Source organism: Pseudophryne corroboree, chromosome 8 (genome assembly GCF_028390025.1).
Source record: "Pseudophryne corroboree isolate aPseCor3 chromosome 8, aPseCor3.hap2, whole genome shotgun sequence".
Lineage (NCBI taxonomy): Eukaryota > Metazoa > Chordata > Amphibia > Anura > Myobatrachidae > Pseudophryne > Pseudophryne corroboree.
In genome coordinates, this window is record NC_086451.1 from 393,032,060 (window position 1) to 393,058,267 (window position 26,208).

General features: G+C 46.2%; 1 protein-coding gene and 1 long non-coding RNA gene across 4 annotated transcripts in view; one reads left to right on the forward strand and one right to left on the reverse strand.

Annotated features, from left to right (window-relative positions):
- Positions 1-4,502: 4,502 nt before the first annotated feature.
- On the reverse strand, positions 4,503-13,389 carry LOC134949250 (uncharacterized). The gene is made up of 3 exons (XR_010183127.1): positions 9,581-13,389; positions 9,312-9,501; positions 4,503-4,748 (listed from the first exon to the last, which is right to left on the reverse strand). It is a non-coding gene; the product is annotated as an uncharacterized LOC134949250 (long non-coding RNA).
- The window catches only part of LOC134949248 (cytochrome P450 2F2-like), a 107,567-nt gene continuing 87,275 nt past the window's right edge, over positions 5,917-26,208 (forward strand). Inside the window, exon 1 of one of the 3 annotated variants that reach the window (XM_063937730.1) lies at positions 5,917-6,004. The gene's annotated coding sequence lies outside the window, so the exon portion shown is untranslated. Of the gene's footprint in view, positions 6,005-21,842; positions 21,936-26,208 lie in introns of those variants that run through there. The other 2 variants (XM_063937727.1, XM_063937728.1) reach the window with 2 other exon arrangements.

Genomic DNA, 26,208 nt, shown 5'->3' on the forward strand with positions numbered 1-26,208 from the left:
TGCTCCCTACATCTCCAGCCTCCTCTCCCTTCATACTCCCTCACACCCACTACAGCCAGCTGATGACCGTCGCCTCTCCTCTGCCTTTGTCACTGTTTCCCATGCACAAGTTCAGGATTTTGCCCGTGCTGCACCCCTTCAGTGGAACGCGCTCCCCCGCTCCATTAGACACTCCCCGACCTTCCAAAGCTTCAAACGGGCACTGAAAACCCACCTATTTATCAAAGCATACCCCTCCAATGCTTAACCTAGTCCTTAGGCTGCTCCTCCATCCCCCTGCCCCATGCCTTGGACATCTCTGCTTTGCTTACATACCGCCATCAGGCTTCCTCCTGCTTGCCTGCACCTCATGTCATCTGTCTGTTGCCCCTCCCCACTAGATTGTTAGCTCTTCAGAGCACAGCCCTCTTTCCTCTTGTTGTCTAAGCCCTCTTCTCGACACATTTCACTCAGCGACCATCTTTATCTGCTTTTTCTCCTACTGGTAAAGGCTCCTCTCTATCTATGGCCGCCAGCCCCAAGTAGTACAATGATTACTCCCTCGCTACTTACATCTAAACTGTATTACGTTTTGAGAATTGTGGTGCTCTTTGTTACCTGCACTCCATTTTTGTTATTTATTTACTGTTATGCTAAGTTTTGTCTCCCTGTACTGTCCTTTGTACGGCGCTGCAAAACACTTGTGGCGCCCTATAAATAAAATGTAATAATAATAATAATAATAATAACAACAACCCTTTAAAAGTGATGAAACATCTCTACATATGTAACTTCCTTTTTAAACAACACAACACACCAATTTTGGGGACAAAAAATGTATTTTGTTAACATGCTTTCTATTATTTATTTTTTTTTTTTTTTAAAGAACAATTATTTATATTTGGCTTTTAAAGCAAGAATTTCTTGCAGGAGGCCACGGCAGTGGTGCTCCATTTGTTCCAAAATGTGTGGGATTCTAATAACATTGGCATCTCCAACTGCTGCATCTGTAATGAATGTAAACAAGACAAAATTACTTAAACACATTAGGCAATATACAAGCAAGGCACAAAGCACACTTTAACTGGTCACTAGCTATGTCAGCGATGTCGAATGTTTTTCCTTCCAGCTGTTGATGAACTATACATACCAGCATGGCCTGCAATGTAATCTAAAAATAGCTATGCTAAAACTGGTGCAGGCCATGCTGGGATGTGTACTTCAGCCACATCCGGAGTGGCCAGAGCACACCATTTCGGGTGTATTCCCAGCCTCAGCAGACTGCATCTCTACATCTGCTGGTGAACTACATATCCAAGCATGTCACAGTTTAAAAAACAGGTACCTTTATGTAAATTACAAAAAGCTTATAAATACATTTCTGTGTTTGTAATTACTTACTCTCCCCTGACGGATGATCTGCACCCTCCACTGCCTCAGGGGCCTCTGCTGCCCACTCACCTTCATCCATTGTGATGGGGGAAGGGGGTTGAAAGGGGGTGAGAGGTTGAATGGGGGAAGGAGGTTGGATGGGGGAAGGGGCTTGAAAGGGGGATGGAGGTTGCAGGGCCGGCTCCAGGCATGTTTCAATTGAGCGGCCGAACAGGGCGCCGCTAGCTCTGGCCGCCATATTGGAGCCTGGAGCCGTCCCTACAGCAGTGTCCATCTTCTAGCAGAGACGCGCACTGCATGCTCCCTCCCCGCTACCCGGCGCCGGCCCGTGAGCCAACCAGAGCTCGCGATCCGGCAGCTGAGGCTCATGATTGGCTGCCGGACCGCGAGCTTTGATTGGCTTGCGGACCGGCGCCAAGTTGAAGCTGACACCGCCGCGGCCATCGGAGATTGAGAGCATGCTGCGCTCTCCTCCCCGCCCTCAGCTGGACAACAGAAGCACGGTGAGCAGCACGGGCGGGGGGGGGAGAGGATATCTGGCACTGGGGCTTATGTCTGGCACTGGGGGACATGTCTGGCAGTGGGGGTCATGTCTGGCACTGGGGGTCATGTCTGGCACTGGGGGTCATGTCTGGCACTGGGGCTCATGTCTGGCACTGGGGGTCTTGTCTGGCACTGGGGGTCTTGTCTGGCACTGGGGGACTTGTCTGGCATTGGGGTCATGTCTGGCACTGTGGGGTCATGTCTGGCACTGGGGGTCATGTCTGGCACTGGGGGTCTTGTCTGGCACTAGGGGTAATGTCTGGCACTGGGGGACATGTCTGGCACTGGGGGTCTTGTCTGGCACTGGGGGTCATGTCTGGCACTGGGGGTCATGTCTGGCACTGGGGCTCATGTCTGGCACTGGGGCTCATGTCTGGCACTGGGGGTCTTGTCTGGCACTGGGGGTCTTGTCTGGCACTGGGGGACTTGTCTGGCATTGGGGTCATGTCTGGCACTGTGGGGTCATGTCTGGCACTGGGGGTCATGTCTGGCATTGGTGGCATATCTGGCACTGTGGGGACAAGTGTATCTGGCATTAGGGGCATATCTGTCACTGTGTGGGGGCATTTATGTATCTGGCACTGTGGAGGCATATCTGCACTGTGGGGGCATTTATGTATCTGGAACTGTGGGGGCATTTATGTATCTGGAACTGTGGGGGCATTTATATATCTGGCACTGTGGGGGCATATCTGCACTGTGGGAGCATTTATGTATCTGGCACTGTGGGGGCATATCTGCACTGTGGGGGCATTTATGTATCTGGAACTGTGGGGGCATTTATGTTTCTGGCAGTGTGGGGGCACATTCATATATCTGGCACTGTGGGGGCATTTATGTATTTGGAACTGTGGGGGCATTTATGTATCTGGCAGTGTGGGGGCACATTCATATATCTGGCACTGTGGGGGCATTTATGTATCTGGCACTGTGGGGGCATATCTGCACTGTGGGGGCATTTATGTATCTGGCACTGCTGGGGGGCATGTCACGTGTATCTGGCACTGCTGGGGGGGCATGTCACGTGTATATGGCACTGCTGGGGGGCATGTCACGTGTATCTGGCACTGCTGGGGGGCATGTCACGTGTATCTGGTATTGCTGGGGGGCATGTCACGTGTATCTGGCACTGCTGGGGGGCATGTCACGTGTAGCTGGCACTGCTGGGGGCATATCTGCACTGTGGGGGCATTTATGTATCTGGCACTGTGAGGGCATATCTGCACTGTGGGGGCATTTATGTATCTGGAACTGTGGAGGCATTTATGTATCTGGCACTGTGGGGGCACATTCATATATCTGGCACTGTGGGGGCATTTATGTATCTGGCACTGTGGGGGCACATTCATATATCTAGCACTGTGGGGGCATTTATGTATCTGGCACTGTGGGGGCATATCTGCACTGTGGGGGCATTTATGTATCTGGAACTGTGGGGGCATTTATGTATCTGGCACTGTGGGGGCACATTCATATATCTGGCACTGTGGGGGCATTTATGTATCTGGCACTGTGGGGGCATATCTGCACTGTGGGGGCATTTATGTATCTGGCACTGCTGGGGGGCATGTCACGTGTATCTGGCACTGCTGGGGGGCATGTCACATGTATCTGGCACTGCTGGGGGGCATGTCACGTGTAGCTGGCACTGCTGGGGGGCATGTCACGTGTAGCTGGCACTGCTGGGGGGCATGTCACGTGTATCTGGCACTGCTGGGGGGCATGTCACCTGTATTTGGCACTGCTGGGGGGCATGTCACCTGTATCTGGCACTGCTGGGGTTCATGTCACGTGTATCTGGCACTGCTGGGGGGCATGTCACGTGTATCTGGCACTGCTGCGGGGCATGTCACGTGTAGCTGGCACTGCTGGGGGGCATATCATGTCTATCTGGCACTGCACATTATGTGTATCTGACACTATACTGGAGACATTGTGTGTAAGGAACACTACTGTGGCTGTTAGTATAAGGCTGCTAACTGTGTGCGTAGAGGGGGTGTGATAATATATTTATAGTTTGATTATATGAAGTTACAAGGCCACGCCCACTTTCCCAGAGGCCAAGCCCACTTTTCTAGGAGGCCACACCCACTTTTCCAGGAGAGCGCGCCTTCGGCGCGTGCATAAGGGGGGAGGGGGGGCGCTTTTCAATTTTCTCGCTCAGGGTGCTAGTAGGCCTGGAGCCAGCCCTGGGAGGTTGGATGGGTGAGGGGGTTGGAGAGGGGTGGTGAGAGTGAGAGGGGGAGGGTGTTTGAGAGGGGTGGTGGTCAGATTAAGAGGGGGAGGGGGTTGAGAGGGGGAGAGTGAGAGGGAGATGGGGTTTCAGAGGGGGAGTCACAGTGAGAGGGGAGGGGTGTTGAGAGGGTGGGTAAGAGTGAGAAGGGGAGGGGGGTTGAGAGGGGTATGCAGATTGAGAGGGGGAGGGGGGTTGAGAGGGGGAAAGAGTGAGAGGGGAGGGGGTTTCAGGGGGGGAAGAGTGATAGGGCGAGGGGGGTTGAGAGGGGGAGGGGGTTTCAGAGGGGGGTAAGAGTGAGAGGGGGAGTGGGGTTGAGAGGGGGGAAGAGGGGGAGGGGGTTTCAGAGGGTGGGTAAGAGTGAGAGGGGGAGGGGGGTTGAGAGGGGGGAAGAGTGAGAGTGGGGTTGAGAGGGGGGAAGAGTGAGAGGGCGGTTGAGAGGGGGGGAAGAGGAGTAGGTGTGATGTGTGGTGGGTTGTTGAGGGGAGAAGGTGGTTTGAGAGGGGGAGGAGGAGGAAGATGAAGAGGATGTTTGAGGTGTCTCGGCTTGCTGGGGGGGAGGCTCCATCTTCCTCCTGTGGCCTTTGGCGTTGTAATTGGCCTAAAAACACAGTGTAAAACATGTGCTTTATGTTGAATCTCAAAAAACAAAGAAACATACTGTAAAGGTTAGTGTCATCTGTGTTTTTTTATTTATACAATACATTTTGAAAAACAATTGTGTGTTATTTTTGGGTCAGGTTATTTTGTGACCCTTACACATTTTTCATATTGACATAAATTAAATAGCAAACACACACTGTAATGTACTGTGTCACAGGAGTACATGGGAGTTGTGTGGCAAACCACTGTGCCTTGCCATACTACCTGGCCCTATAGGTTTCAGGCTCCTGCTTGGCCACTTTCACTCTCCATAACAAATATGTTAATACACAATGGGGGTCATTCCGAGTTGTTCGCTCGGTAAAAATCTTCGCATCGCAGCGATTTTCCGCTTAATGCGCATGCGCAATGTCCGCACTGCGACTGCGCCAAGTAAATTTGCTATGCACTTAGGAATTTTACTCACGGCATTTTCATCGTTCTGGCGATCGTAATGTTATTGACAGGAAGTGGGTGTTACTGGGCGGAAACAGGCCGTTTTATGGGCGTGTAGGGAAAAACGCTACCGATTCCGGAAAAAACGCAGGAGTGGCTGGAGAAACGGGGGAGTGTCTGGGTGAACGCTGGGAGTGTTTGTGATGTCAAACCAGGAACGACAAGCAGTGAAATGATCGCAGATGCCGAGTAAGTCTGAAGCTACTCAGAAACTGCTACGAGGTGTGTAATCGCAATATTGCGAATACATCGTTCGCAATTTTAAGATGCTAAGATTCACTCCCAGTAGGCGGCGGCTTAGCATGAGCAAATCTGCTAAAATTCACTTGCGAGCGAACAACTCGGAATGACCCCCCATATGCAGGACTATTTACATTGTAAGTTTACACAGTGTGATGATCCTGCTCCATACTTACCTACTCTCCCGCATCCTGCGGGAGGCTCCCGGATCACGGTACATTACCCCGCTGCCCCGGAAAGCTAATTTAAAACCCCGGATTCCCCTGCCCCGCCGCAATGGGGTCTCACCTTATTGCGCAGTGCACCGTAGCCTGGATCCTGGTTTAGTCTCAAGATGCAGTTACTGCCGCCGGCCACCAGGGGGAGAGCAAGTGACAGAGAGGTGTTTATTATAGAACTCCTGTAATGTGATCGTCACTCCCCCTGCAGTGAGGACTGCTATCACCGTCCCGTCCTCCATATGTCCCTGATCTGTGTTGCTCCTCAGGGGCTGTGGCGGATGCTTTGAATTTGCATCAGGTAGAGCTGATTATTTTACTTATCAGCTATGTGACTGTGTACTATGTCTGGCACTATATGGATACGGGGGGGGGGGGGGCTGTATGCTGGCCTTGCTGGTTTGTGCTGTGTGTGCTGGGAAACTGTGGGTTTGGGAGTGGGGGTTATGCTGGGCACTTATGAGTATGAGGGAGTGTATGCTGGACACTGTGGGATATGGGGGCTGTAGATACTGTATGCGTGTGGGAGGTATGCTGGACACTGTGGGCATTGGGGGCGAATGCTGGGCACTGTGGGTATGGGGTGATGTATGTTGGGCACTGTGTCGGTATGGAGTGGTATATGATTGGGCACTGTGGTTTTGAGGGGTGCATGCTGGGCACTGCGTGGGTATGGGGAATGCATGCTGGGCACTGTGTGGGTATGAGGGACACTGTGTGGGTATGGGGAATGCATGCTGGGCACTGTGTGGGTATGAGGGACACTGCGTGGGTATGGGGAATGCATGCTGGGCACAGTGTGGGTATGAGGGACACTGCGTGGGTATGGGGAATGCATGCTGGGCACTGTGTGGGTATGAGGGACACTGCGTGGGTATGGGGAATGCATGCTGGGCACTGTGTGGGTATGAGGGACACTGTGTGGGTATGGGGAATGCATGCTGGGCACAGTGTGGGTATGAGGGACACTGCGTGGGTATGGGGAATGCATGCTGGGCACTGTGGGTATGAGGGACACTGCGTGGGTATGGGGAATGCATGCTGGGCACTGTGTGGGTATGAGGGACACTGCGTGGGTATGGGGAATGCATGCTGGGCACTGTGTGGGTATGAGGGACACTGCGTGGGTATGGGGAATGCATGCTGGGCACAGTGTGGGTATGAGGGACATTGCGTGGGTATGGGGAATGCATGCTGGGCACTGTGTGGGTATGAGGGACACTGCGTGGGTATGGGGAATGCATGCTGGGCACAGTGTGGGTATGAGGGACACTGCGTGGGTATGGGGAATGCATGCTGGGCACTGTGTGGGTATGAGGGACACTGCGTGGGTATGGGGAATGCATGCTGGGCACTGTGTGGGTATGAGGGACACTGCGTGGGTATGGGGAATGCATGCTGGGCACAGTGTGGGTATGAGGGACACTGCGTGGGTATGGGGAATGCATGCTGGGCACTGTGTGGGTATGAGGGACACTGCGTGGGTATGGGGAATGCATGCTGGGCACTGTGTGGGTATGAGGGACACTGCGTGGGTATGGGGAATGCATGCTGGGCACTGTGTGGGTATGAGGGACACTGCGTGGGTATGGGGAATGCATGCTGGGCACAGTGTGGGTATGAGGGACATTGCGTGGGTATGGGGAATGCATGCTGGGCACTGTGTGGGTATGAGGGACACTGCGTGGGTATGGGGAATGCATGCTGGGCACAGTGTGGGTATGAGGGACATTGCGTGGGTATGGGGAATGCATGCTGGGCACTGTGTGGGTATGAGGGACACTGCGTGGGTATGGGGAATGCATGCTGGGCACTGTGTGGGTATGAGGGACATTGCATGGGTATGGGGAATGCATGCTGGGCACTGTGTGGGTATGAGGGACACTGCGTGGGTATGGGGAATGCATGCTGGGCACAGTGTGGGTATGAAGGACACTGTGTGGGTATGGGGAATGCATGCTGGGCACTGTGTGGGTATGAGGGACACACGTATTAAAATATCCGATCCAATTTGTCTCTATAATTATGCGGTTGCTAATGTAATTTATTGCCAATATACCTAGCAAGTGGCAGCAGCCACGTCTACATAATCTTAGTACTATAGTTTTCACCTGCCACTGCAGTACAACCTCGAGTAGCAATAGATACGCCCTTGGGTGGAGTTAGACTCATCCCTTTGGGCAGAGCATGAACCCCCCTCCCCCCACCTTCCTCAATGGAGCGCCGCGCAACTCTTCTAACTTCCTATATTCTCCCTGAAACTAGTTTTCAAAAGTAGGCAAGTATGTCCTGCTCCCTGTAATTTCTGTATGTATTAATGAAGGAATACACTGCATGCACTCTACACATTTCTTTAAAACCAAAGTGCTGTCTGTCTCCAGCCTACAGCCTGTGTGGTGACTGTCCACACCCCTAAACATTACCCCATAACCACTCTGGTCCCCAGTGTGTCCTGCAAGCCCTAATCACACACAGGGGTACATTTTCTAAGGTGGGAGTTTTTCAGAACTGGTGATGTTGCTCATAGCAACCAATCAGATTCTACCTATTATCCTCTAGAAGCAGCTAGATAAATGTTAAGTAGAATCTGATTGCTTGCTATGGGCAACATCACCAGTTCTAAGAAAACTCCCATCTTAGTAAATTTACCACACAGTCTCTAAACATACAGTACAAGTGTGATGTGTAATGGTGTTTGGCAATATATTTTAACTTGTAATGCGAAAACTCTCAATCACGCAAACACACCTTTAATTGCGTATTACTTAAGTTGGCGTATTTGCTGGTGCAGCTGCGCCAGCAATTCAGGCTGACGGTGGCGGAGGTCTGACCTCCACCGCTCCAATTGGACTATGGTCCGCTTTGTGCGGACCCTCGCCTACAGTATCCTGAGGACCTCCACGTAGGCCGCATGCTTCCGCGAGTTGGGAACGTATGGGCCTGTGCGGCCTACGCTGCGGTCCATTATAGCGGTTATCACCCGCAGCTCTGAATTAGTGTGGTCAGATGGTACCGTTGTATGTAAGCAGTTTCATGAAATAAGGTTACAAAAAACAAACAAATGTCTTGTTTACATATGTGTCAATACAAATTTTAACCCTATTCAAAAACATATCAACATAAACAATTTTTAGCTGCACAATCCATAAAAAAAATTAACTTTACATTATATGTAGATAACACGCAACAAAACTGATGTTCAATGGCCAATTACAGACGACTCTTGTTCACAGTCCGTTATAGATCGACTCAAAACACATACACAGCACACTTTAAGAAAATGCATGTGATCCAAATGTTTTGTACACTACATTAGGAATTGTTACAGCTCTAAGTTACATTCACATATGTTAAACCTCAAAACATTATACACAATATTGGCATAATGATGAAGCTAATGTGTTAATAGCATAAGCATACCTGAAATATTGGCGAACTATTCTTGCCCTAAGGGCATGGCCACGCTGCGCCTCCATGCCTGCCCTGAATGTCCACCCAACCCCTGGCTCCTCATCCTCTCTGGGCAATTCCTCTGCTCGAGGAAGCTCTACCCGACTCCTCACAGCAATACTGTGCAGGATGGCACACAGGACCACAATTTTACTTACCATTTCCGGTGAATACATGAGGTCGCCACCAGTGCCGTGGAGCACACGGAAGCATCCTTTCAGTACGCCAAAGTTGTGCTCCACCAGCTGCCTAGTGGCAATAAGCATGGAATTAAATTTGTCTGTGACCCTGGCCTGGGTGTGCTGTAAGGAGTCATGAGCCAGGGGGTTCAAGGATATCCACGATCTCCTGTAAGAACACAATACAAACATAAGTATCAACTTTTAACAACATCACCATAAAAACAAGAGTAAACTAACGTACTCACCCAATAGCCACATATCTTGGCCTTCCATCATTCTTAATCTTTGCCAGATCCCTGATTGCCGAATGACATGGGCATCATGGGCACTCCCGGGGTACTTTGAATTCAGGGACAGGATCTGGAGGGATGGGCCACAAACAACCATCACATTCAGAGAGTGGAACAGTTTCCTGTTCCTATAGATTTCCTCATTATGTTTTGAAGCCACGAGTGAAACATGTGTCCCATCCACAACCCCAATAACGTGTGGGAAGCGACTACCCCCTTCCTGGAATTGCCGCTGCACCACAGCCAGGGCCCCAGCTTTGATATGAACTGCTTTGCTCACTTTAAAAATGCATCTAGGACACAACGCAGGACCTTTGAAAACTTGCCCTGCGACATTTCTACCAGCACGCCAACTACGTGCTGGTAGGAACCCGTGGCATAGAAATGTAACACAGCAAGGAATTGTGTCAATGCTGGTATTGCAGTAGGATACCGAATTGATTGATCTAGATCACTCTCTGTTATGGAGAGAGTTTCTAGGATGATATGAGGGGGCAGCCTGTAGTGCAGCACAACCTCATCATCTGGCATACCAAAAAGGGTGACACGGGTACGGAAAATACTATGCCTTGCACGCCTCCATTGCCTTTGAGGATGAGGGGCAGCTTGGGATTGGGCGGCTTCGGAGGCTAGATATGTGGCAATCAGCATCTTTAAAACAACAAAAACATCAAGACAACATCCAGTGTGTTCACAACATTTAAACATTCCCATTTCTGGCTCCTACACAAAATAAACTTACTTCCAGCACGTACTCCATATCTATATGTCAGACACCAGGAGGCAAGAAAAAACAAAAATTAGGCTGATAGAGGAAACACTACATATGGCACAAATACACCACACACCCCAAACACTGAAAATACACTAAGCAGGCTTTTACTTACCTTAAACCTAAAGTTAACACACAAAGATACATACATAAAAGTCAAAAGGCAAACACCCCAAACACACCAAGCAACATGAACATACTTACCAGCAACACGAAAAAAGACCTTTAAACAAATGATATGATGCCAAACCTGGCAGGGATTCTACAGTCCAACAAAAATACCCTACAAAAGGACAACCATAATCATAGTATAGTGTAAAATCACTAACCACCTCCACCCAAATCACAGCAAGCAACATGAAAATACTTACCAGCAATTAGAAAAAAGGACTCTAATTAGCCAAAAATATGCCACACTTGGCAGAAGGTTAAATAAACACAAAAATGCACCCTACAGAAGAGTAAACAGAATCAGAGAATACTGTAAAACCACCCAGAAATCACTAACCACCTCCACCCAAACCACAGCAAGCAACATGAAAATACTTACCAGCAATTATCTAAATACTGTGGAGAACATTAGAATAAAGGAACACAAATTAAATTCGAATGAATGACAACCCCACCACAACAGCTTCTCAGAACATAAATTTCCTTGCTATCTTTGTAAAAAATGTTACCCAACATAATAAAGCAACATAAATGAAAAAAAAAAAAATTATATATATATATATATATATATATATATATATATTTTAAACGCAGGGAGTAGCCGTACGCACTACAATATTTTGCTGCATCCATAGCGGATAATCCTGTTAGCAGAAATAACTTAAATAACTCTTACCTCTCACGCCTTCACAACTGTAGTACTCGGCTCCTCTCTCCACTACACTCCACGGCAAAAATCGACACAACACTGAACTCCTGCATACACCCACAAACACAGGCCGCATGGAGGCCGTTTAAATAGCCAGTCATCAAAGTACGCCTAAACATTGTGTGTGCATCACCTGTGCAATTTCCCACACAAATATATACATACGCAGGTATAAAAACCCTACACACATTCAGACGCACATGCCATCACCAATATGGCTACTATCAGTGAAATAGATGCTGAGGTGGCAGAGCTGCACAAGCAGATTCGGGACATGGTAGCGAGGAGACAGAGGTTGCAGCAGCAACGCCTCCATCCAACACCTGCCAGTGCAGAGGATGAAGGGGCAGGACCCAGTACTCCAGTACCCCCATCTACTGAGCTACAAACAGAAGAGGCCCTGCCAGAGGAAGATGAAAATCAAACTGAGGGAGATTCTGGGCTCACTACTCAAACCCAACAAAGCCAGGGCCAAAGTGAAGAGGAAGGTGGTGACAATTTGCAGGAACATGCATCACAGGCACCTAGCAAAAAGAGAAGGTGGCAGCCCCCATTTACGAAGAGGGAGTTGGCAATTTTGGTCCCACAAGCCATGCAGAAAATATATGGGAGTAAAAACATGGGTGCTGCGGCTAAAGACCGCATCTGAGAGACATTACTGACAGCATAAATGAAGTTGGCCCAATTGTCCTAACCCCAGCGGAAGTTCCGAAGATGGTAAGTACATACTGACACACAACTGCATACACTATTTTTATACCATCCAAGAAAAAATGTGATGTTGCCAATAGCAACCTAAACCATGACGTGTACAAAAAGTAAGCAAAACATTTATTGTTATTTCTTTTCTTCACCTTTCCCCCAAACCAAACCACATATGTAGTTGGGCCGACTTCAAGTCCCGCCTGAAGCAGAAAAGGTCTGTGGAGTGGAATGCATCGAGGGCAACAGGGGGAGGCCCACCCCCTGCCACTGTGGAGTTTACCGATCTAGAGGAGCTAGCGATGCCCTGTGTGAGCTATGAGGAGGTGTGTGGGATGTCCGATATAGACACAGACATGCCTGAGATGTTCGGCCCACATGACTTGCCTGGTAAGTTGTCTTACATATATAGTCAAGTGTTTTATGTCTCAGTTTACAAGTTGATACTAATTTTGTTATGTTATTTTTGTCACCTTTTGTATCACATTAATATATCTGTTTTTCCCATAATACAGCACAGGAGGGGCAGCTTGGTGAGTCACAAGAGGGGCATCTTGCAGAGGCTGAGGCAGGGGGAAGTAGTGAGACCTCCAGTGTGGGGCCGGTCAGGGCTGGTGCAAGGTTTCTCTACACCCTAGGCAAAACTTCAGCCTACTGCCCTTAACAACCACCAAAACTCACTTCCTAACCCCTCACATGAAAGTGTGACTTATAAGTTCAACAACCACCACTTGCATTAAGTACAACAAGGATGTTTCTTTCAGAGACCTCCTTAATTTTGTGATAGGCAGACTCAGTGGCACCCCCACAGATCCCGACACCTTAGGCAGCTGCCTAAAGCTGCCTAATGGTAGAGCCGGACCTGGGGCCGGTTATTCCACAAGGCCAGCCACACACTGGCCCCCCACCCAAACCTCTCTCCCGGCGATTCTTACGGAAATCTCTAGTCATGGAGATCGGCTAACCCAATTCCATGATGTGATGACCCGGGAAATATGCGAGATGTCCCTTCGGCTCACTGAGTATACCACCTGTGTTCAGCAAGGTGTGGGTGAAATCAGGCAAGGTCTATCGGAGCTCACCTCCTCTGTTCAACAATTTGCAAACACAGTTGGACAAAGTCTACAGAACATCGCTGCCCTTCTTTCCCACAGTGGCAGGGAGCCACCAACACCTGGCCCCTCCCCTACCCAGGAAGAAGAGCCCACTGGTCAGGGCCCTCGAAGGTTACTTCGCCAGTGACCATCCACTTCAGGTGGGGCGAAAGAAGAAAAAGTAAATTCTCTCCAGATGCGGACACATTTCCCAACACCCATGTTTATAATGTTTCCAAAATGTAATTTCTATGGCTTGTGGGCCCAGAATGGCCAACTCCCTCATGCTGAATGGGGTTTGGTGGGTTATCTTTTTGTTAGTAGCCTGTGATACATTCTCCTGTGAAGTTAATCCACCTTCCTCTTCATTTCGTGGTGTGGCTAGTTGGGTTTGGGTATTGTGCCCCGAATCTTCCTCAATTTGACCAACAGGATCCTCTGGCAGGGTATTGCCAGCTGTTTCTTATATTGTTTGCTGGCCAGTAGATGGGGGCCCTGAGTACTGGCTTCTGTGTTTGAAATTTCTGCACTGGCATGTGTTTATTGCTCTGGCATGTTTGCTTATTGTATTGTTGAAAGTTTATTTTTATAGAATAGTAAAATTACTTAATTTACATATTATTTGTGTGGATATTGTGTGTTTCTTATTTTTTTTATTTAACATTTGTTTATTTGATTTTGTAAAAAATTACAAATGCTAATATTATGGTTGGGGACAAAGCCCACAATCATTGCATATCTCATAGCTCAAAATGCTTTGCATTCACAACTCTTTTCTGTGCCTCAAAACACAATATATTGCCACAAAGCAGTTTGGTTACTAGGGGCAACAGGCCATAGTTGAAGAAACCGACAAGTGACCCAAATCAGACTTAGCAATGTCTTAGGTACATCAGTATGACAAAACATAGCAGATTAGCCTGCATAATGTGGGTAATGTTGGTATATGATTTACCAAACTAAGGATGTAATCTTGAAAACATGGCATGTTTGTGGGTTGCACTTTTAATGTTAAAAAATATGTGAAAACACTTAGCCAATGCCAACACGTTCCACACAAAGCATACATATGGAACATAGCAAATATACATGCATTTTACAACAAGACACATGTGTGATGCTTGCGGGGATTTTGAAATGGGTTTGAAAACTAACATTTCCTAGGAGTTTAAATGCACATACCGTCTGTCAGAGTGACTCAGTTACAATTGCAGTGTTGAGCTATTAGCTGCTCACCAGCTGCTTTTTATTGGCAATTATTAGCTAGCTACGCCCCGTCAGCCACTTGTTGCATGAGTTCGCTTGCTCTACGTGGGTGTAGTAGCGTATGCCGGCGACCGGGCTCCCGGCGACCAGCATACCGGCGCTGGAATCCCGACCGCCGGCATACCGACAGCTGGGCGAGCGCAAATGAGCCCCTTGCTGGCTCGCTGCCGGCACGGTGGTGCTCTACACGTGCAACTCTATCTATTCTCCCTCCAGGGGGGTCGTGGACCCCCAAGAGGGAGAAAAGATGTCGGTATGCCGTCGGTCAGGATTCCGGCGCCGGTATGCTGGTGATTGGGAGCCCGGTCGCCGGCAATCAGAAGACCACCCCTCTACGTAGCTGAAGACCTACTCCTGTGCTGCATTCGTGTTGCAAATGCTTGTTGTGCAGCAGCTACTATCATCTTGGCAGCGGTGCGAAAACCACACCTGTTACCCTTAGCACACTCCCACAGTAGACACCCACCTTCACGCCCCTTTTTGCTAGCTAGCAAAGCCATGCCCCCGCACCGCCTTCAACCCGCCTCTTTGTCGTTGGCCCACTGTGAACACAAAAAGTGTTTGTATTTCTGCACATTCGTTGCACGGGTCACTGTGCACATGCGCATTGTAGCTTTTGCGTGTGCGCATTGGGCTACATCACGCTGCTTGCGATGCGAAGATCCGCAGCGATCAACTTGGAATGAGGACCCTTATGTCCTGTGTCATATACCAGTATTATATATGTTTCTTATGATGACATGTTACCCATTGGACCCTGATTTTCAAATGTGTCATTTTAATATTCTTAATACATTTATCAACATTTATGCATGACTATTGAGGTAGTTTATGGATTATTCTCTTAAACACTTGTACTGAAGGTGATGCACTGGGAGACACCCTTTTTGTGTGCTATCTGACCACTTAGGGATAGAGGATCCCTACCTTTTTCCTAAGCAGCAAACCCCCAATTACTATATATACCCTATTGGAGGAAGTGCAGTCTACTACTGTATATAGGGTGCAGTAGGTGGTTGCAGAGAATTAACTAGACTACAGCTAGTGTCTCAACCCTAAACAAGGACTGTAGTGATTCAGAGATTAACGATATTGCACAGCCACTTCAATTTTGTATGCTGTGTCAATGCAATAATATGCTAATGCCGCATCTTGTGTAAGTAAATGCCTCCAGCCGGTTTCTCTGATTTGCTCCTGCATCTGAAGATATGGCCTCAGATCACTGTGTGTGAACATTGGCCATGTGAGTAACCCTCATGATGGCCAGTATTTGAGGCAACCAGTGCCAGTGAAACTACTACGGTTCCGAAAATAAACTAAGAAACTACAGTATTATAGGACTTAACATTAACAACTGCTTTGTCTCTCTAGAAGCATTGGGATAGGGCCCCTTCAAAATGTTGCTATGTGGCTCACAGAATACTGGCTACACCCCTGATGAGACACTTGTACATCTGTGTGTGACTGAGTCTGTATATGAAGTAGAGATGAGCGGTTCAAATTCCTTGGAATCCGAGCAAGCCCAAATTTCCAGTATCTGAGTCAATCCAAGCCACAGCTCAGTTTTTCCCACCAGAATCCAAATTGAGGCAAAGTATCATCATCCTGGCCTTGGATTCTCACAGGTTTTTAATTCTATATACTGAATATATATAAGAGAGCTGCAGTGATGACTCTGTACCAGTCCTGTTGGAGGGTCATGGGTCCAACTGACCCCTCTCCTCCTTTCCCATCTCAGAATGCCAGACAGGAGAGAGAGGTTAGGCTGCTGCAGCAGCAGGCAATCTGCCCAGCCCACCACATGCTGCTCAGTGCTGTGTGCTGAGTTAGAGAGAGAGAGGCAGCCACAGTGTCAGACTGTCCTCTCTCTCTCCTTGCATGGGGGTAGGAGCGACATATAAGTACTGGGACTACTGTGTATCCACAACATACAAGTACTGTGACTACTCTGTAATCATAACAAACAAGTACTGTGACTACTGTGTATCCATAACATACAAGTACTGTGACTTTGCAGGCTGTACCCCACTGTGTATCCATAACATACAAGTGCTGCGACTTTGCAGGCCGTACCCCACTGTGTATTCATAACATACAAGTGCTGTGACTTTGCAGGCCATATCCCACAGCACCCAAATAAGCAGTGTGACTCTGCAGTAACATCTGCAAACAGCATTTAAAAGTCAAACTAATTAAAAAAGTTTTTTTCTTTTGTGCTGTACCCCACTGTGTATCCATAACAGAAAAGTACTGTGCCTACTGTGTATCCAAAACATACAAGTACTGTGACTACTCTGTATCCATAACATACAAGTACTGTGACTTTGCAGGCCATACCCCACTGTGTATCCATAACATAAAAGTACTGGGTCTACCATGTATACATAACATACAAGTACTGTGATTTTGCAGGCCGTACCCCACTGTGTATCCATAACATAAAAGTACTGTGACTACTGTGTATACATAACATACAAGTACTGTGACTTTGCAGGCCGCATCCCACTGCATTTACATAAGCAGTGTGACTCCTCAGTATCATTTGCAAACACAGTTTAAAAGTCAATACAAATTAAAAAAGTGAAAAAAATATTTTGTGCCATACCCTACTGTGTATCCATAACATACAAGTACAGTGACAACACAGGCCACACCCCACTGCATATCCATAACATATAAGAACTTTGGCTCTGCAGTGAGTGGGGAATTTAGAAAAAAAAAGGTAAATAAGTAATACTATTAAGCTGTAGTTTTTGTACAACTTGAGTGTGTTCATCAATATAACAAACCAAATGACTGAGCGCTAATTCTTAAATTAACTCTGCAGCTTTTTATTTAAGGGATATTCAGCCTTTAATATGTATCAAAAACAAAGAAAAAGTAGCAAACAGTGCTTTTGAATAGGTTACTTAATATGGCACATCAAATAAATACACTCAAAATCAATACAAATACAAATACACCAGCCGGCTTTAAAAACATTTAACATTATTAAAATAGATGTTACTATACATCTGTCAGAATCCAACTCCAAGGAGAATTGCCAAATTATTCAGTGAACACAAAAACTTGATAAGCCAATAATTCTGATGTAGAAATAAGCAGCTTTGCCCCTAGTGCACTTTCTTAGATTGAAACATCTTATTATAGGTAATTAAGCAGCAGTAAGAATAGCAGCAATTGTTGAAAAAGCAATTAACCTTCTTGTTGAAACACAGTCCCTTTTTATGAAGCAACCGTGTTAGTGTAGCAGTTCCACATTTTGTGATAGAGAAACATGACAACTTTTCTTGTCACTTATGTTGCAAGCATGCAGGATCATTCTGTTAGGGGCCACCACACATTGGGGGTAATTCCAAGTTGATCGCAGCAGGACATTTTTTAGCAGTTGGGCAAAACCATGTGCACTGCAGGGGAGGCAGATATAACATGTGCATAGAGAGTTAGATTTGGGTGTGGTGAGTTCAATCTGCAATCTAAATTGCAGTGTAAAAATAAAGCAGCCAGTATTTACCCTGCACAGAAACAAAATAATCCAACCAAATCTAACTCTCTCTGCACATGTTACATCTGCCCCCCCTGCAGTGCACATGGTTTTGCCCAACTGCTAAAAAATTTCCTGCTGCGATCAATTTGGAATTACCCCCATGGTACGATATACAGTAGTTGATGATCCTGACACATTGGAACAATCCAGCTACTATTGTTCCGTGTGTGTGCATGATATCATTAATTGCGTTCTCCCGTGGGGTTGTCCATCACTTGGCCTGATCTTTTTCCATGTTCAAATAATGAGCGATCCCATGCAGCACTATGCGCACATGGGGGGGTGGAATAGCAAGAGGTCAGCCACTGGTTTGCCCTGTATGTAGAACCGCCCAATATGTTGGCCCTCGGACCCTCGGTTGCATCATCGGTACACATTGTACTGTGTTTAGGGGCCTTTAGTATAACTTTCTCAGCATAGAGCCAATTCAACAAAGGCAAAGCTATGTTAGTGTAGCAATCGCACAGATAGAAATAGCAATGGCAATAGTTCATTTCAATCTCAAAATAATGTTACCTTTATTTTTCTTATAAGCCTGACCAGGAAATTCTTATATATAAATAAGGTAGTTCAGATTCGGATCCCACTGTCTCCAATAACCCACACAGGTGTTGCTCCCAACTGCTGTTGCTTACAAATTATGCAGTCTTTTCAAGAGTCCATTTTAGTGGAGATAATGGGGGGTTATTCAGTAAGGATTGCAGATTGGGGGACCGCCCATCGCAGGGCAAGGCCACCTAGCATGCTAAATGGCCTGCCCAGTGGCTTCGACCACAATTTGATTGCAGTCACAGCTACCTTGGATGACCCCCTGCAGCCGCAGCTAGGCTGCGCATGTAGGCAGTCCATCGCCATTTTTTTGATTGGAGCGGCTGCATGTGACATCACACAGCCACCCAAAAATGCTGGTAACCCACCCCACATATTGCCCTTGCTGCCCACGCAATGCCTGTCCATCAGGCATTGGTGTTCACAGCCAACGGACGGGACCTGTGCATGCGCATTACCACCTGCAACGTGGTTATTGCGGTTGCATCAATTAGCGATGCCACCTGAATAACCCCTATAGTCCTTTTCCTGTGAGTGAGTAATCCAGCCAGTGTATTCACTTAATGATAGCTTAACCCATTTCCCTGCCTCCTTTCGATCTCAGCAGCATCCTGCAGAAAGAGTTAGATTTGGGTGAGTTATTTTGTTTCTGTGCAAAATAAATACTTGCTGCTTTATTTTTACATTGCAATTTAGATTTCAGTTTGAACACACCCCACCCAAATCTAACTGTCTCTGTACATGTTATATCTGCCCCACCTGCAGTGCCCAAGGTTTTGCCCATTAAAAACAATTTTGCTGCTGCAATCAGGTCTAAATTAGGCCCTGTGTTTCAACAAGAAGGTTAATTGCTTTTTCAACAATTGCTGCTATTTTTGCTGCTGCCTAATTACCTATATAAAGGTGTTTCAATCTAAGAAAGTGCACTAGGGTCAAAGCTGCTTATTTCTACATTAGAATTATTGGCTTATCAATTTTTTTGTGCACTGAATAATGTGGCAATTTCCCTTGGAGGTGGATTCTGACAGATGTAACATCTATTTTAATGTTAAATGTTTTTAAAGCTGGCTGATATATTTGTATTTATATTGGTTTTGAGTGTATTAATTTGATGTGCCATATTAAATAACCTTTTCCAAAGTGCTGTTTGCTACTTTTTCTTTGTATATCAATATACTGTAGATCACAATGATCAGTCAAGAGAAGAGCAGGAGCAGCAAACACATACTAGCGCTGAAGCTGCTGTCACCAGATGATACAGGTCCTTCAACATCATCTACTAAAGCAGATGTCCATGGGCATCTGAAATACAAAAACAATATTTCACAGTAGTATAGAAAAAACACCTCTAATAAAGGGAAAGGTTAGTGCAGAAAAACATAAAAATGGCAACATGCCATTCACCATATGCAACGGCAAGAAAAGACTCAGGTCTTGGCTTTTATTTATGAGTGGTGGTTCTGCAATTGTCACTGAGGCATCTTTTTCTGCATCTCATGATGACGCAAGACCTTCTCACTCAGAGTCTAAAAGAGGTGTCAAAAAATTAAAAACTACTATAGCAGTAGAACAAACTGTGGCCCTCATTCCGAGTTGCTCGCTCGCAAGCTGCTTTTAGCAGCTTTACACACGCTAAGCCGCCTCCTACTGGGAGTGAATCTTAGCTTCTTAAAATTGCGAACGAAAGATTCTCAAAATTGCGATTACACACCTCTTAGCAGTTTCTGAGTAGCTTCAAACTTACTCGGCATCTGCGATCAGTTCAGTGCTTGTCGTTCCTGGTTTGACGTCACAAACACCCGACACTCCTCCGTTTCTCCAGCCACTCCCGCATTTTTCCCAGAAACGGTAGCGTTTAATCACACTCCGATAAAACGGCTAGTTTCCGCCCAGAAACACCCACTTCCTGTCAATCACATTACGATCACCAGAATGAAGAAAAAAACGTGAGTAAAATTCCTAACTGCATAGCAAATTTACTTGGCGCAGTCGCACTGCGGACATTGCGCATGCGCACTAAGCGGAAAATTGCTGCGATGCGAAAAAATTTACCGAGCGAACAACTCGGAATGAGGGCCTGTGTGAGGAGAGTCTAGGTGTATCCACGTTAACTATGTGTGAGTCTGACATTTCTCACAGTGTCCTCATAGAGAAGCCTCTTTTGCCTCCTTCCACCATTCCTGCACCATCTGCACAAGTGGGGAGCAGTACAAGTAAAGCTGGTGATGATGATATAATAGAAGCTGAGGATGATTGTGGGAAGTGGAACAGGATTAGAGGTATATGTGTGTGCTACTACTATCTGACACTGAAGAGAAGAATGTTGATGATGTTGTTTGTTTAAGTCAGGCACCAGTGGCTACAGTTCTTGCCCGTGATAAGAAGAAAGCCATTGTGATGCCTGGGCATAAGAATTAAAAAGCCACCTCTTGGGTGTGGAATTGTTTTTAACCAAATCCTGATTATGTTTGTGAAAGCATCTGCTTCATCTGTGAGGCCATATTTAGTAAAGGCAGGGACATTATCCATCTAGGCACCTCCTTCACATTATGTCATATACAGTGAGATCATTCATTTTTTTTACAAGAGTTTAATGTAAATAACACCTCCATCCACCTCCTCATTATTGATTGGAGGTAGCCCTTCCAAAAAATTGGTTTGTGTAGTCCCAAACAAACCAAGCACTTCAGCAACAAAAGTGTCAGTACTTGTAGCTGAAGTGTTTGGTTTGACAAACTGTGCATGTCCATTCTAAAATCAAACATTAAAGTGGGTGGGAGGGCCCCCCTAGGACAATTCCATCTTGCACCACTTTTGTTTCAAAATGGACTGTAATTTTTGCGGGGATTATGGATGGTCTTTTATGCATAGATATTTTTTTATTAGTTATAGCTCAATTTTCATTATGGGCTGCATTTTTTGGGGAATTGGTGACTGTCTTATACCTTTTATTGTCTTTTTGCCACTAGGCCTCATCTCACAGATAATATGAACCATACTGTTCCCTACCACAATCAAAAAAAAAAAATCTTCTTCTTTTATTGTCTTTTTACTGCTAGGCCTCACCTCTAAGAGACTATTAATTCATTCACATCAGTTTCTTTTCTAATGGACCAAACAGTTGCCAATGCCTACCACAATCAATAAATCAATCTTTTTTTATTATTTTATTGTTGACATAATAAATATAAGTGGGGTGAATCCTTTATGAAGACAGGTACCAGGGGTTGGTTACATTAGGGGCACTTTTGTATGCTAGCCTGGTAACATGAGAGGTGGAAAAGTCAGAATAATAATGTGTTGCACAAACTGCCAATAACTGAAACAAAATATTGAAGTTGGAGCCATTACAAGACATATTAGACTTTGAAATACTTGGCATTGCATGCTGTTTGCTGATTAAGTATTTCAGCCACCCATTATATTTTAGTTTCTCCATAATCTGACAATGATTTAAACCACTCAAAGGGAACTGTTCTCTTCAGACACAGTATTTTAAGGTAAGTTTGTGCTTTTCTACCATACATATTGACATAACTTATTTTATAGTAATTTTTAGCAGTGCAGAGAGTATCTGATATCCACCATATACATAGGGTCTATACATGGGCGTAGCTATAGTGGGTGCAAGGGTGCCATTGCTATGGGTCCAGAGCAGGGGCGTAGCTAACATAGGTGCAGGTAGTGTAGCTGCTATGGGGCACAGAGCTGAGAGGGGCCCACCTTCCCTGTCAAAGTTACATGTGTTATATAATTTTTTCACCATTGTGTGATACATAGGGCCCTTACAAACTTTTGCCTTGGGTCTACAATATATCTAGTTATGCCCCTGGAACTGCTCATTGTAATGTAGTATAAAATGAACTGAAGGGCATTATAATGTTGCATAATATTAAATGTGGCACTGTAATGTGGTACAATATGAAATGGAGGCACTATAGTGTGGCATAATATGAACTGGGGGCAGCACTGTAATGTGACACAATATGAACTGGGGGCACTGTATGTCATAATGTGAATTGGGGGTACTGTGTTGCGTAATGTGTACTGGCAACCCTAGAATGTGACATCATTAGAACTAAGGCACTACTGTGGTTCAGAAAATAAAGAGGATATATACAAAATAATTAATTAGGCGCTACTAATGAGTGGCTTCTCCTAGCAGCTGTTTTGGTTGAGGGATAGTCACTCCCTTCAAGGTATAAGAATATGGAAAAAGAGTTTATACAGCGCTTAAACACATTAAACAATTACAATGTAAATACAGAATTTAATATCACCAGCAATTGGTACAATAAAAAATAAAAAAAAAATAAAGTTGTGTGTGTTTTTTAATTGTACCAATTGCCGGTGATATTAAATTCTGTATTTACACCGTGGTTCAGAAAATGAAGTAGGGCACTATTATGGGGAATGACATTAATAACTGCTGCTGAGAGTTCTCTCTCTAGAGGCATTGGGACAGTGGCCCCCCCCTTCAAAATGTTCCTATTGGGCCCACAAAGGTCTGATTATGCCCCTGGGCCAGAGGCTTAGGGGATTCTGGACCAGTTGCATACAAATTTCTTAGATTTGTCTGATCCATTGCCAAGCCTGAATTGTGTGGCATTACATTTTCAATAAGAGGTACTGTATACTGTATGTAGTGGATGTTATAATGGCAAAGGGACATTGTAATGTGGCCAGGAGCAGCTGTTGCCGCGGGTAAGCAGGATTCTTGCCCGGGGTGCCTCATTCTGAAGGGCACCGCCGCTGCGCCGCCAACCCTCCCGTGTCCCAGCTCCCTGAGTCCCCGGCTCACTTTGTATGCTCCCCCTCCTCACCATCATTACTACTCCGCTCGGGGGCGGAGTTTTGTGCAATGACACGTTTGCATCGTGACGGCACGATGCAAACACTTCACTACATGAAACTCCGCCCTTGAGCGGAGTACTGATGATGGGGAGGAGGGGGAGACACCCGGGAAGCCAGCAAGCTAATAGGAAGAAGAAGGAGAGGCGGGCCTGCGCGGGCCAAAGAGCGGGAAGCAGGATGGAAGAGGACCACTGCAAATGTAAGTATAACTTTCTCTCACACTCTCTTTCTTTGTAGAATGGGACTCTGCCTGCTATAATGTGTAAAATGGGGACACTTGCCTGCTGTAATGTGTAAAACTGGGACACTTGACTGCCGTAATGTGTAAAATGGAGACACTTGCCTGCTATAATGTGTAAAATGGGGACTCTTGTCTACTATAATGTGTAAAATGGGGACTCTTGCCTGCTGTAATGTGTAAAATGGAGACACTTGCCTGCTATAATGTGTAAAATGGGGACTCTTGTCTGCTGTAATGTGTAAAATGGGGACACTTGTCTGCTGTAATGTGTAAAATGGGGACTCTTGCCTTCCTAATGTGTAAAATGGGGAGACTTGCCTGCCGTAATGTGTAAAATGGGGATTTAATGTATCAAGGGCATTGCAGTGTGTGGCATAATATGGTGCAGGGGGCATTACTGTGTGGGGCTTAATATGATTATTATTATTTTATTCCTGTGGTGACCATCATCTGTTGGTGCAGGGTCAAAAACTGGGGTGTAAGGTAGTCTTTTCAATGAGACCACGTCCATTTTAACAAGGCCACGCGCCCCTTTCCGGGAGCGCTTGTGCAATTTTTTTCATATCTATATGAAAGGGGAGGGGGGTGCGAAAATAAACCAGGGCACTACTATGGTTGACAAAATGAACTAGAGCACTATTGTGGGGCAAAAAAAATTACAATTACTGCAGAGAGGTGTTTCTCTAGAAGCATTCAGACAGGGGACCTTTCAATATGTTGCTATGGGGCCCACAAAGTTCTGCTTATTCCCACCCCCAGTGTGAGAAAGGAGCAGAGAGGTGATGGTTGGTGTCAGCTGGAGGTATCAGCTGCTAGGTATGCGCATAAATCATTTGTTTTGGATTTGGTTTTGCCAAAACTTCCCTGGTTTTGTTTTCTAGTTTTGGAAAAAATTATCGTCACGTATTTTGGTTTTGGATCTGAATTTAAAACATTTTTTTTCTAAAGTTATGGAATTTGGTCCTATTTTTGTTCCTATAGTATTATTAACCTCAAGTACATTAATTTCCAGTCATTTTTCACCATTTCACAATTCACAATATTGTTCGCTTGTTATGAGTTGCAGCAGCAGCTCACCCCTGCTTGCTAATCTGGCTGTCTCCTAGCAACCTGGAGACTGGCTTCTGTGTGTTGCAACACACCTGTTTGGGAGTACTTCGTTACCTGACTTCAGCATGTGGTTCTTGCTAAGTCAGGAGCCTGGGTTATGTGCAGTAGCACAGTTGTACTGAGTTAGTAATTAAAGGGGGTCTGGCTGCATTGAACCTTGTCATTGGTTGGTGCTCTCTTTATATTCCCAATCTGCCCGTTACTCCCTGCTGGTCATAGATCCTGTTTTCTACATAAGCCTTTGGCTCCCTGTTTGATATTCTTGTCCTGTGCTAAAGTGTCCTTGCCAGACCCAGTCCTGTCTGGTTCCTGTCTGTCTTGGCTATAGCTGCAGTGGGGATTTCTTCACACTATACTTGTTCTTTGTCTTGTCTGTATCTTGGTCTTTCTGTTGTTATCCAGTATCATTTCATTTACATACAACTGCTTTACATGGGACGAATTCGATATCCCGGCTGTCGGGATCCCGGCGCTCTGCATACCAGCACTGGGATCCCGAGAGCTGGAATACCAACAACTATTCTACCTCTTGGGGTATCCACGACACCCCTGGAGGGAGAATAAATAGCATGGTTTGCGTAGTATGCCACCATGCCCACAGCATAGCGAATGCAGCGAGCCAGCAAATGGGCTCTTTTGCGCTCGCCCTGCTGCCGGCATTCCGGCGGTCGGGAATCTGGTGGTCAAGATTCCGGTGGTATTCTGGGCACCGGGAACATGAGCGCTGGTCAATCGTAGTAGACCTGCTTTACACATACCGCCACCTGTGTTTCTATTACCACAGTCCCATTCCACTACATTCTCTCTCTGGCCTGTTTATCTGTGTATATTGTCACAGTCCTATTAGTCTGTTCTCTGAAAAATTCCTTGTCTCTGTCTTCTCTGCTCCTTTGTGTTGGTACTGCGGTTGCCAGGAGTAACATCCACTGGCCTGGAGCATTCTGTGTTGTTTGTTTGTATGTATGTCTGTTCTGCTTTTGCTGTCTGTATTCTATTGTTGTGTTTTTCTGTTGTTGCCAGTAGCAACCATTGTGAGTTCTGAGCATTCCTTGTCATGTATGTACCAGTTGATATGTGTCTTATCCAGTCCTGATCCCACTGTGTGTTACACTCCTGCTATTTACCAGTACCTGCCAGTCCAGTTTTGTCTAGTCCTTGTCTAGTGTGTGCCCATCCGTCCAGCTTTAACCCACTCTGTGCCAGGTGGGTGTCTACTCCAGCATATTTTCTTGCACTTGCCCAGCCTCCAATAGTTACCCTGTCCACATTAGGACCTGGGGGCATCTGAGTACTGGGTGGACTTAATCCACCTAGGAAAGGCGGCTGCTAAAGGTGAAGCCTTAGTATGCAGGAGACTTGAGGGTTGCTGGGCTTGCATAACACTCCATCCAGATACATTCCACAGATCATTTCAATCAACACTCTGTCCAGATATACTCCCCAGATTGTAACATCACTACTATTCACTAATATTGGCAAAAGGCTGGCTGGCTAAATGAAGCAACAGAACAGCAGCACAAATACATGCAGTCATTCCTTTTTAAAAATGTGTTGCAAATTAGTAATGT